Source organism: Erythranthe guttata, chromosome 9 (genome assembly GCF_056151865.1).
Source record: "Erythranthe guttata isolate IM_541 chromosome 9, IM_541, whole genome shotgun sequence".
NCBI classification, from domain to species: domain Eukaryota; kingdom Viridiplantae; phylum Streptophyta; class Magnoliopsida; order Lamiales; family Phrymaceae; genus Erythranthe; species Erythranthe guttata.
In genome coordinates, this window is record NC_142541.1 from 8392199 (window position 1) to 8406151 (window position 13953).

Below are 13953 nucleotides of genomic sequence, written 5' to 3' on the forward strand. Positions count from 1 at the left end.
TCGCATGTTCGGCCATTGGCACGCCCGTCTGTGGTGGTTGTTGACAAAATTGCATAAATTGTTGCCACATAGTTAGCATTGATTGTACTTCTGGCGTTGCTGCCTCTCGAGGAACTTGTGGCGCTTCGGTCGCTTCGTGGGTCTTGGTATTATTTGGTTCCATCATTGTTTCATCGTCTTCGGGGCTATGAGACGAACCTTCGTGACGATTCGGAGATAGTGCAAATGAACATGCTTGAGTTAGGTTCTCGGGAAGTTTCCCCAGAAAAGACATTCTGGGTCGGGTTATACAAGGTCAGGTTATATAGTTAGTGTCAATTGACTTGATATCAATTATGCGCGACACTAACTCGGATTAATCGAGTATAGAAGTATAGGTACGAGCACGAAAAATATATAGAATAACCTAGAAAAGGGATCTTTACTGAATGATAGTTATCATATATACTCGAATACGAGTTGGGTTTACAAAATTTAACGAGGTTACTATGTATCAGCTCTTAATACCTACCTTACATCGAATAAATAGCATATATCGAGGCACATGACTATAACCATGTGCTTCAAAAGGCCCTATTCACATATCTACGATAGACAGGCTTTCTCACTACGCATAAAGAGAACATCATAAATGCATATGCTAGATAAAACAGTCGACTACTGTAGCAAACATTGTGACGGCTTATGAGAAGACTACGTAGCCTAACTCGATCGTAATCAGATTCAACATATGTGATAGCGCATGTAGGTTCATTATTAATCACTAAAAGAGGGAATAAATCGGGATCTACGTCGAACGCATTCTCCAAAAGGCATCTAGATTTGCTAAATTCGTAATTTGTGGAAGAGCATACCCTAAGCTCTGATACCACCTGTGACGCCCGCCTTCTATGAAGCGTTTGTCAAATTGCTCTATGAAATTACTTGGTCTATTTTTTTTTTTTTTTTTGAATAATACTAATCAAGCTATAGTTCACAAAAATACGTACGATTTATTTATTAATAACCTCACGTAGCAAGGTAAAGTACAAAGGTTCCGAACATTTAACAACAACTTCTAGCTTATGAGATTACAAAACTATAACATAAATAAGTTCAAACGCTCATATTTATAATACAAGACAGCGATTATTTTTAACTTAATCGAACCACTATTTTACAAATATAAACAAGGTAACTACTCGGACGGGAAATCCTCTGATTCGTTCAAGCTGCACCAGTGTCTGAGAATATGACAGAATAAAGTAGAGGGATAAGTCATAGAAGACTTAGTGAGGTGAAATAAAATAACGAGTTACGACATGAACTGAGAGAAAGTATGATGATCGAACCAATTGGTGATATCGGAAAATAGAAGCGATTAAAGATTATCCATCGATTGGAAATTCAAGAATAATAGTAAGGATGATCAATCAATTTTCCGATCAATAGAGATAAGAATACACCTACCTTGTGACTCCCGTAGCCGTTTACTACCTTATTCACCGAGCAGGGAATGACCCTGTAATGCAATGTGGCATGCCCGGGCGCATGCCGGTTTAGCCCGAAACCCAACTAACCTCCAGTTGTGTACGGGTCTAAACCTATGTGGGTACTGTTGGAGAGACTACCCACCGTCGGCCCGATACCGCCCAGCGGTCACCTCCAAACAGCCCCGGGCCCATTAATATCCATTGTCCTTGAGGCGTCCCAAAAGGACTTCATCGATCATATAAGAAGACCATATTTCTGATTATTTCAGGATTTCAAAGACAAAATAATTCCGAAGAAATGGGATCAAGTGAAAGGTTTCAAAGAGGGCTCGATGTTTCAAGATGTGAAGTTTAGATAATTGAATAAAACTTGAAGGAAAACGATCGGCTTCAAAGAATTTCATACCGATCACTCAATAAGTACTATTCGAAGGAAATGGAAATCAAAGAGTTGAACACTCGATACGATAGCATTTCTCAAATAATCTCAAGCTCAACATCATCTAATCAATTTCAAATAACGATAATCAAATGATAACGAGTAGATCAATTCAATGAAAGGGAGCAAAATTCAAGTACTCGAGCGATACAATTACCCGAGTTTATCATATTCCCAGAAAAGGTCAAGCAAGAGAACCCTCACCTTGGTCCAATCAAGAGTACTCGTCGATCACGGTTCCTCGATCTCAAAACCTAAGCAATATTTAAACTATAAGACACCAAATTATTTATTAAAATAAAATGATATACACTCTACGTTTTCCTAGCTTTATATGTTCTTAAGGTCGAATAATTCACTTACCAATTCTAAATTAATCTAACCCCGTAACTAACATCAAAACTTACCACATAACCATCACGTTTATGCTAACAGGACGAAGACCAATAAAATATGTTCATATATGACGACTTTCTTAACATAACGTATGTGCTGCCACAGTTTATTCAAAATTTCATAACAAATTCCACGTTTATCCAAATTGCTCACATGATATACCGAATGAAAGCTAACAAATAATACTACGAGTTCACAGAAGACTTCGACCCCTGATTCTGAACCAAAAATAGCAGAATTTCCAAAAACCAGCCTATAACAGAACTGTCGAATATTGAAAATTCATTTCTGGTACAACTTATTTGAAAATTAATAACATGCTATACATTTCTCGAAACAGAACAAATGATATACCAAATTAAAGCCAAGAACAATATCTAAGAGTTTAATGAAGAAACCATTTTCAAATTATGAGCATAACATAGTTGAAACAGCCCCCGAAAAGGTTAATAAAAACTGCCGGCATTTACAAAAATCCTTTTGTTGGCAGTATTTTTGAAAAATTGTAATAATTCGAAATGTTATCCAAATTTAACAAATAGTATATGAAATCGAACATAACGACTTCATCTACAAATGGACAGAAGACATAGAACTCAAATTATGACTCGAATATACAGAAAACAGCCCGAAAAGAATAATCATATGAGCTGTCAATTTCCCTTATTCCTCCGTTCAAAAGTCTATAGAACTAGATCATGTGAAACGAGATTCAACATATAATTATCATATTCCAGAAAATCTATGATAATTGAGAAGAAACGTTTTTAAAATTCGAATTCCAAAGCTCCCAAATTGTTTTCTGAAAATCAGAGTAACAACTAAAGTTATATTTTCGAAAATTCCTTTTTGAAGCTCTTGTAGAATTAAAATCAAATCAGTTCCAAAAATAGATTCTAAAAATTGGGGAAAATCAATCATTCGCACAATAATCAGCCTATTCTACAATTTTCATGAAGAAACGAAATCGAAATTCGAAGCCAAAATACCTCAAATCGGATTATGAAATTAACAGTAGGCAATCGTCATCAAATCAAATGGGTCGGAATCTCCACCGAACTAAAGCCTGTAAACCCCCGCTCGATGAAACTTCACCGGGAAGGTCGTCAAGTCACCATCTTTTCTTCGATGATTGAATATGAGCTTCTTCTTACTTCTTGATTTGGTAAATGATATTTGTGTGTTTTCTTGATAGGAACTTGATGGGGATGGTGTATAAAATTAGGCAGAAGGGGGTTTTTATAGAATGAAGATGAAGGGAGAAGATGACTCGTCGATTCTAATACGTGTCTTCTCCTTAAAATTTACTTAATCTTATAATTATCCTCTTAAACGTCAAATCCTTGCTGCCCAAGTCTAAATATATAGAATCATTATCTCTGCCTTAACTTATCCTTAATACTATATCAGCCCTTGTAAATTACCTTATTTATTCTTATTCCCCAACTATATATATCAATAACATCTAAGCCACATAATTTACTAAATTATTTTCTAGTATTTAAACTTCAATAATATACACACATACACATAATAAATTTAAGGGGTGCTACACTTCGGTGCAGAGATTTGGCAGATTTCATGGTTATTCTTGAGGTTACCAAGATGACGCCGCCTAGCTCGGTGAGTGTCTTCTCTCGTAGGTCCTCCTGAAATCATCTGGATGTATCCTCGTTTGGGTATCGGTGGTGGAGGCGGGACTCGTGCAGGATTTCCGAATTGAGCTTCGCGCTTTTGCCCTCGGGGGGGGGGGGGGGGGGGGGGGGGGGGGTCTATCTTCACAAAGTCCCCGATTTTGTTATTTCTGATAAGACGCTCCACCTCATCTTTCAAATGCGAACAATCATCCGTCACGTGTCCGTATTCGTTATGAAAACGACAAAAGGTACCCAATGCGGGATTTCGGCGAGGCTCTTCTCGGGCAGTCCGGGGCCAACGCAAGTCAGGTCTCTTCTCGATTGCGCATAACACATGGGATAAGGGTGCCGTGAGAGGCTGGTACGACTGATATCGGGATCCCTTGGCATCCGGGATGGTGCCTCGACCAGAGCCAACGCCGGGTATTGTATCTCTTCGGGGCAACATGGGCTCCTTACTTTTCCTGGCTTCGTTGGCTCGCACATTCAGCGTCTGGTGAGATTCCTCTACTTTCTGCTGTCGGGCTTCTTCCAGATTAATGAATCTGGATGCTCTTTCCAGCAAATTGTCGAAATCAGGTGAGGGTTCCAGCGCTAGGGCTCGAAAGAACTCATCATCCCTTAATCCTTGTGAAAGAGCTGCCATAAGCACCTCGTCGCTCGTGGTGGGGACTTCCAGCGTGGCCGAAGTGAACCGTTTGATGTATTCCGAAGACTTTCTTTCTCTTTTTGGCGGATGCTGAACAGCGACAGCGAGGTCTTTTTGCACTTCTTCGAGCTAGCGAATTGATTCATGAAGGCCTTGGCAAACTGTCCAAAGGAGTGTATACTTCCAGGCAGCAACAAACCGAACCAGGCTTGAGCCGGCCCAGCTAAAGTGGTGACGAACGCGCGGCACTTTACTCCTTCCGTGAGCTGGTGGAGTGATGCTGTGTTGTTGAACCGACTCAAGTGCTCGGCTGGATCTGACGTGCCGTTATACTCGAACAGAATTGGTCGGTAATTAGCTGGTATGGGGTCGTTATCGAGATGCCTGGCGAAGGGGCTAGATCCTGCGAGATCTCGCGTTGGTCTGTTCCGCAAGGCTTTCAACTCATCCATATCGCGCCTCAGGCTATCAACCTCCGTCCTGACGCCATGACTGTTGCCTTCTCGATTCTCAGAATAGTTGTCGCATTCATCCTCAGCCCGTCCCTCATTCGGGGAGCGCCTAAGATCTCTCCTAGGCCGGTTATCCTGGGGTAAGGATTGAGTGTAATTCCGAATGGCTGCGGTGATCATGGTCTCCACCTCGTCTCTGGTGTATGTACGCTCATTGGAGGTTTGAGCCGGGGCCGTGACTGGTTTTCTCGAAGCAGCTTCGCCACTCTGGAACTCGAAAGAGGGGCTACCCGCGACGAAAGGAATCCGACCCTCCTTTTCAGGCGTAACCAGGCTGCATCCTGACTTGTCCTTCAAGACAGAGGACGTATCGGTAGTGGGCGTATCGCGAGCTGCTGCATCTAATTCTTTCTGCAAATTTCGGGCAGTTGTATCTCCTTCTTCCATTGTTCTCTACGTTTATAGCTCAGATCTGGACTTCCGGGGGCAGATCTGATATTTTCCCGGAAGTTGTTCCCAAAACTTCTAGATCTTTCCCACAGACGGCGCCACTTGATTTGGTCCGTGGGGCTTCGTCTTCCTCGAGTCAACTTCCGTCCGTACTCCGGTGATGGTACCTACAACGCCGGGAGGGGTTCCGGGCGGGAGAGCTCCGACGATCAAGTCAGTGATCGGAAAGTATGAATATGTATATGCAATGTAACAGTAAATAGTGTATTTTCGTGTGTGTGTGTGTGTGTGTTTGATGATCCTTCTATTTATAGATGAGGAAACCTTGGTCTCCAAGGTTTCCTTTTTAGGGTTTGCTCCCCCCTCAAGGCAAGTGTTTGGGCCTTCTCTTACTGGGCCTGCTTTAGGTCATGTTTATGCCGGAATCCGAGTCATGGCGTTGCCAGCTCGTTGTTCGAAGGTCGTCGTCCGACATCGTGCCCTATAATGGTAATTTGGCTCTTCTCAATTCGTATTTACTCATCTCGTCATAGTGGCCCGTATCACCAACCGCTTATGTTCGTTAGTTCTTGTACTCGCTCGTTTCTCTCAATTCAATGATTGGAAAATTACAATGATTACATTTTCGGAATCATTATAATGTCCTCGTCATTACGAGTGCCAATGCTCGATTTCCAACTTTCTAAAAGTGGAAACCCTAATTCAGTGCACTTCCTAAATTTGGAAACTTACCGATTTAGAAAGTCCACTAAGATGTTTGCCTATTCTTTTCCTTTTCTTATTCTCATCCATAATTCCAAATTACGAATGTTGGACTCAATCATATTGACTTCCAATCATGCAAAGATAAAACATTTTTATCTCTGCCCATTTATTCAAAGATCTCATGTGCACGAGCATTGTGACCCTCGATGGTTCAGGTGTAAGCTAGCCATGGGCCCATAACCCTTTGTGGTCAAAACTCGTCCCTTAGAGTTACGATTAAGATGAAGCTCGTTTCACCTTAATCACCCAACGAATCAAGATTCGTGTCTAGCAACTACGGGTCATGATTCCCTAAATACAAATGATGTGCCTACAAGAACCTTTTGATATAGTTAACGTACAGTAGTTCAATGACTGTGCGATCATTCTAAGTGTTGTCATCGGACGTGCGTGACTTAGAGAATGAAATTCTCTAATTATCACTTAGTCAGCTCTGGCCATAGACTTAGATTACAAACTATGAGAACACACAGGACATCCAAACAATGCACAAACGTTCCACTAGATGTCGGACTGCACGAACACTGGCCCTTGGGCCAGTCCTCAGTGGAACTCAGGGACAGGTCACGATACAACTGATCCTCTAGTGAAGTCACGGTGATGTCTAGGTCATAAGGATTAATGGTGTACAACTAAAGCATAGATATATCTACTCGATTATTGAGAACCACTTAGAGATTTCTGCGGTGAGGGAGTTCAGTGAACTCGTCAACTTACGAGCACCCACTTATGCATGCCGATATCACAATACCGTTTACTGATGAGATGCAGTACATATACACTAAGTGCTAGTCTCTTAATGGGAAAGGCCGATATCCTCATTGGTGGCGTAACCCTTCGACTAGGAACACGTTTAACAGTTATAATACTAAAGTAAATATCTCACGATCCTAACGATCAATTACTAGTACTTGTAATAACTGTAAGGACTATATCTATGTTTGTGACCAAGGGACAAAGATATATTGTGGCAAGGTGTTTTTATCATTAATACGAAAAAGGTTTATTTATTACAAGAATAAATGGAAAGACCACACATGTTGGCTTGTTGGTCACCTACTCTAACAATCTCCCACTTGACCTAAAGCCAACTACCCATGAATCGCAATCCCATCGACTCTCGATGTTTCTCGTGGACCGACCTTGGTAAAGGCTTCGTCAAGGGGTCTGCCACGTTCTCTTCCGAGGTGACTCTTTCTACTTTAACTTCACCTCTATCAATGATCTCTTGGATCACGTGATACTTCCTTAGAATATGCTTGGACTTCTGATGAGATCTCGGCTCCTTAGCTTGCGCCACGGCTCCAATGTTATCACAGTATAACGATACTGGATCATTAGCATTAGGAATGAGACCCAACTCTTGGACGAACTTGCTTATCCAAGTCCCCTCTTTTGCAGCTTCGGACGCTGCAATGTATTTAGCTTCGGTAGTGGAATCGGCCATCGTGCTTTGCTTGGAACTCTACCAACACACGGCACCACCATTAAGCGTGAATATAAATCCAGAGTTCGACTTTGAGTCGTCCACATCCGATTGAAAACTAGAATCGGTAAAGCCCTCTAATTTCAACTCGGCACCCCCATATACCAAAAATATATCCTTAGTCCTTCGTAGGTACTTGAGGATATCTTTCACGGCCTTCTAGTGAGCCGGGCCGGGGTTAGACTGATATCTGCTTGTGACACTCACAGCATACGCAATATCGGGTCTCGTACATAGCATGCCATACATTATGCTTCCTATGGCAGAAGCATAAGGTGTCCTTTTCATCTCCTCAATTTCACTAGGTGTTTGCGGACATATAGATTTCGAGAGACGAACCCCATGGGACATTGGCAAGAATCCTTTCTTCGATTCTTCCATGCTAAACTGTTTCATAACGGTGTCAATGTACAGGCTTTGGGATAAGCCAAGCATCTTCCTTGCTCTATCTCTATAGATGCGTATTCCTAATACATAAGATGCTTCTCCCAAATCCTTCATTGAGAAACGTGTGGACAACCATGCTTTCGTATGTTGCAACATCCCTACGTCATTCCCAATGAGTAGAATGTCATCAACGTAAAGCACTAAAACTATCACTACCCTCCCACTAACCTTCTTGTATACACAAGGTTCCAGCAGCATTGATACACAAACTACAATCCTAGGATATAAATACAAATCAACAACCATGCACAAAGACACTCGCTCAAATGGACATGCACAAACGTACATGTAAACAAACATGCGCAAAAGTGTATTCGCAACAACGTTCTTAAAAACAAGTGGTTCGGATGAGACAGTTATGCTCGACTTCGTGGACACAACCAAAGATGTTCGGGGATTCTCTCTTCTAATTTGATTTTATTTTCCTAATTGCAACTCTTTTCTTACTCTTTGATCATTTTTGCTTCGTGGACACCTAATTTTTGATTTGTACCTATAAGATACCAAATCCACCAATTAATATAGAAATATAAATTAATCCGAAAAAAAAATCCACGTAAACGAAACGTAAAGTTTTATTTCTACACTCCACTGTATCTTTTTTATCTAGTGTTCTTGCTGTTGTTTGTTGATGCGTATTAAAGTCCTAGTATTGAAGTTCGCTTTTTTTAAGAACGTTGTTGCGAATGCAGTTTTGCGCATGTTTTTTTACATGTACGTTTGTGCATGTCCATTTGACCGAATGTCTTTGTGCATGTTTGTTGATTTGTATTAATGTCCTACGATTGTAATTTGTGTTTTCATGATCCTTTTTGCGAATGCATTTTTTTGCGCACGTTTTTTTACATGTACGTTTGTGCATGTCCATTTGACCGAGTTTCTTTGTGCATGTTTGTTGATTTGTATTACTCTCCTAGGTTGTAGTTTGTGTTTTCATGATCCTTTTTGCGAATGCACTTTTGCGTGAGTACTCTTGCTCCATTCCCCATCCTTAGGTAGGTCTCACCCGCTCTAAGCTTTCGACTTCTTGTCATTAGCTGCAAATCATTGCACAAATGTGAGCCACAACCCGTATCCAATACCCAAGAAGAAGAATTGACAGACAAATTTACGTCAATGAAATACGTACCCTTTTCAGAACTTTTCTGCTTTAGGTGCGGCGCCAATGTCCTTTCTTTCCACAATGATGGCAAGCATCATCAACTTGCTTGCTGACCTTTGCCTTGGGGCCCCCACTACCTTCACCCACTTCGAACTTGCTGTTTGGGAAGGGAACTCTTTCCTTTTTCTTCTTTTGGGAAGAACTCTTCTTTCCAGAAGTTGCAGCAATAAGAACAGACTTCTGTTTTTTAATGGTGGACTCGAAACAAACCAACATTTTTCATTAAGTCATCCAAGGGAGGATCTAGTTTATTCATGTTGAAGTTCACTATGAACGATTCATAGGAACTAGGAAGAGATAACAGGATCAAATCCAACGAGAGCTCGGCCGGGAGGGTGACATCGAGATTCACTAGCTTTTCAAGGAGATTGATCATTTTGAGACAGTGCTCGTGGACCGAAGTCCCTTCGCGCAGTCTCGCCGTGATCAACTCCTTTGTAGCAGCGTACCTCGATGCCCTAATATTCTCACTATACATGCTATCGAGATGAGCCTTTATATCGAAAGCATGCATGTGAGACTCATATTTCCTCGCAAGCGCGGGCTCCATGGCGGCTATCATATAACACCTAGCATTAGAGTCATCTTTCTTCCAAGCTTCATAAGTTTCTTTTTCAGCATCAGTCCCTGTGGCAGGTATAGTGGCGGGAAGTCTCATGTTCAGAACATAGAGACGCCCCTCAACGGTTAGCACAAGTTTAAGACTACGCAACCAATCTAGGTAATTAGGGCCATTGAGTTTATTGTCGAGGATTGACATTATGGGATTCTTAGACATGATTATCTGAGACGTATAGAGAAGAGGATTATTAGAGATTCGCGTTAAATGATTGTTACAATTAAATGTTTGGCCTTATGTTATTTAATTGTTCTCCCACTAATTTTATCGAGTTCCACTTCCCTTTAGTAGACAAACGAGAAAATTGATTTTTCTTAATGGGCTTTAGGTCCAATAGACAAATATAACCCGTAGTTAATCTAGCTCGATTATATTTGCCCAAAGGTAGATCCCAATCAATCATATCCACAATATGACCCTAAATTAATTTTCCTCACACTTGATAATGACCTTAGTTAATCTCGCGAATATCAAAATCGTCGTGTGTCAAGTCTAACCTACCAATAAAAGATGCTCATAGAACTTCATTATGCCAAACTAATGCAGTCCCTAGTTAATCTAGCCGACCACGTTAATCTAGCATAACCCTTTTCTATGGCTACCTTCATGGCTATGTTAATTGAATTACAACTTACTTTACCATAGCACTCCCCGCTAACACGGCTTACTCCACTACAGTAAATGGCTACACATAATCCAACCGTTGGCAGAAGGAAAGAAAAATTCAACAAATTGGGTTTTTCTTTATAGATTGAAATGATTCTTAATTAGATTAAGAATGAGGGATTTTTATTAAAAAGTTTTATCTCATCAGAAGGTTCGGATTGGTCTATGCGATTCCTACATCTATGTTCTCTAAAGGTATATGGAAACGCATATTGTTCTAATAGGAACATACGACTTAACTTCATAATTAATTACATTAATTAATTATCGGCTTTTTCAAAATAATTATAGAACCTCAACTCGCATAAATCATTCAAATAATGTTGAGGTACTATTAATTAAGTTGAACTATAATCAATATTATATTTGTGTTCTATTAATTGACATCAATTTAACAATTTAAATTAATTAATTAATCTAACACATATTTACTAAAATAGATGATTGTTGACTCGATTATCTAATTGGGATTAATTGAAAATAAGTTTCTGAAAATTAAAATCAATTTGTTTTCAGTTTAATTTTAGAAATCTGAAATAATTTTTTATTTTTTTTTTATTTTCAGTGAACCGGTTCGGACCGAAGCGGTCCGGTTCTGCCCAGTCCAGTTGACCTAAATCAGTGGCCCGGGTCAGTCGGACCGAGAACCGGTCTGACCGACCCGAATCCACGTGGATTTGGTCAATTGGATCGCACACAACCATCGAACCGGTCGGTTCGACCGGTTCGATCCGAACAAATTAAAAACCGACGTTTTAAAAAATAATTCCAGATCCGATTTTCCAATTTTAAACAATTTTAAAGCTGGAAAAATTCTAAACAATATTTCAAAAATATTTTAAACTTACGAAAACTCCCAATTACATAATACAACAATCGCTACTTTAATAAATCGAACATGCATAAAATCATAGCATATTAAAACGAACGTAATTAATTGCGCAACGAGCTCTGATACCACTGTTGGGAATCGAACACGTGTACGCAGCGGAAAACAAAAATTTTATGCGATTTAAACAACTTTAAAACACATAAACACATGCCCGATAATTGAAAACAATTAATTGCGTAGCTTTGCGCTTCCAGCGATAATAAAAACAACATACATGCTCAATTATTTAACTGAATTTAAATCAATTAATATGCTCGCGTTTAAATCAAACAATCATGCTCGCAATAATAAAATCAATTTCATGTAGACACATAAAATCATACAAACTTTTATTAAAACGAACATGCATTTATTAACTTAAACAAAGACGAAACAAAGGACAATGGATTCGTAATTTTACCTCTTGAAGCGTGAGGTAGGCGCACTAGGTAAAGCGAGATTGCCACGGAAACCAATTCGTGCAACCCGGGGCAGCAGTGGCGGAACGGCAGCAGCGGCAAGACGAGCTACGGCGGCGCGTGTAGGTCACGCGCTGTCTTCGGCGGCGCGTGGGAATGCGTGCGGCGTCGGCTCGTGCGCAGCTCCTTGATTCTTCGATCTTCGATCTTCCTCCTCTCGGATTTCACCTCATATACTTCGATCTACTAAACACGTGGCACTAGACACGTAATACTTAGAAAAACGGAAGAATAGAAAGAAGGAAAGAACTACCAATGTGAATCGGCCAAGAGATGGCCGATTCCGGCAAGGTTCCCGCGACGGCGCCGGTGGTGGCCGCGGGGAGAGTGGCCGAGAGAGAGAGGGGGAGCGGCTAGGGTTAGGTTTTGTGTGTGTTGTCTTGTGCAAGACCTATAAATGAAGTATTTATAGTGTCTTGCATAAAACCCTAACGGGCTTAAGTTGGACCGGGCCCAACAGCTTAAGTTCGTTAGTTCTTTTACTTGCTCGTCTCTCTCAATTCAACGATCAGAAAATGGTAACAATTACATTTTCGGAATCATTATAATGTCCTCGTCATTAAGAGTGCCAACTCTCGATTTCCAACTTCCCGAAAGTGGAAACCCTAATTCAGTGTGCTTTCTAAATTTGGAAACTTCCCGATTTAGAAAGTCCACTAATACGTTTACCTATTCTTTTCCTTTTCTTATTCTCATTCATAATTCCAAATTACGAATGTTGGACCCAATCATATTGACTTCCAATCATGCAAAGATAAACCATTTTTACCTTTCACTGTTTATTCAAAGATCTCATGTGCACGAGCAGTGTGACCCTCGATGGTTCAGGTGTAAGCTAGCCATGGGCCCACAACCCTTTGTGGTCAAAACTCGTCCCTTAGAGTTACGATTAAGAAGCTCGTTTCACCTTAATCACCCAACGAATCAAGATTGACGTCTAGCAACTACGCGTCGATTCATATGTCCCGATTGAACTAGAGGCATTGGTTCGTCGAGACCTCTTTATTTGTTCAATGACGGTGCGATCGTTCTAAGTGTTGTACTCGTTACGTGCAAGACTTAGAGAATCGAATTCTCTAATCATCACTTAGTCAGCTCTGGCCAGAGACTTAGAATGATTACAAACTATCATAACACACAGGACATCCAAGACTATTCTAGCGATCGAATCCCCGACTACAATGCACAGACCTCCCACTAGATTTCGGACTGCACGAACACTGGCCCTTGGGATGGTCCTCGGTGGAACTCAGGGACAGGTCACAATACAGCTGGTCCTCTAGTGAAGTCACGGTGATGTCTAGGTCATAAGGACTAATGGTGTACAACTATACCATAGATATCTCTACTCGATTATTGGGAACCACTTAGAGATTTCTAGGGTGAGGGAGTTCAGTGAACTCGTCAACTTACGAGCACCCACTTATGCATGCCGATATCACAATACCTCATATTTTTATGTACTCCATTTTTATCCTTTAATTTAATCTAACCTCAATTTGACCCCAAATTTCAAAAATTATTCAATTTTGACTCAAAACATATTTTTATGGAAAATTTCGTCCGTCACCGCCGGTCTCCGGCGTTGACATTTTTTTTTCTTCATGATCACCAATTTCCAACGTTGACTTTTACGAATTTTTTTTTGAACTTTTTTTTTCTTTTTACAACATTGCTATATTAATATAGCATACTAAAATATTGTTGTGGTTGACAGTAATATTAACTATATTACTGTTAAACATACTAAAATTAACTATACTACAGTTTAACACAGTAATATTGCTATATTAATATCTAGCATAGTAATATTAACACAACAAAAGTCATTATTATTGTGTAACAGAGTAATATTAATATGTTGACCGTTCAACAAAGGTAAACATTATAAAAAGTCAAAATAATTAATATTAATGTGATTGACATTAATATTACTATAACAAAAGTAACATTACCGTCAACC

At 40.2% G+C, this 13953-nt stretch overlaps 1 long non-coding RNA gene and 1 pseudogene across 1 annotated transcript; both read right to left on the reverse strand.

Moving 5' to 3' along the window:
• Positions 1-972: 972 nt before the first annotated feature.
• LOC105964233 (uncharacterized) lies at positions 973-3637 on the reverse strand. Its single transcript, XR_016033410.1, has 3 exons — positions 3297-3637; positions 2116-2165; positions 973-1223 (listed from the first exon to the last, which is right to left on the reverse strand). It is a non-coding gene; the product is annotated as an uncharacterized LOC105964233 (long non-coding RNA).
• Positions 3638-7331: 3694 nt separating this feature from the next.
• On the reverse strand, positions 7332-8061 carry LOC148767995 (secreted RxLR effector protein 161 pseudogene; annotated as a pseudogene).
• Positions 8062-13953: the final 5892 nt, after the last annotated feature.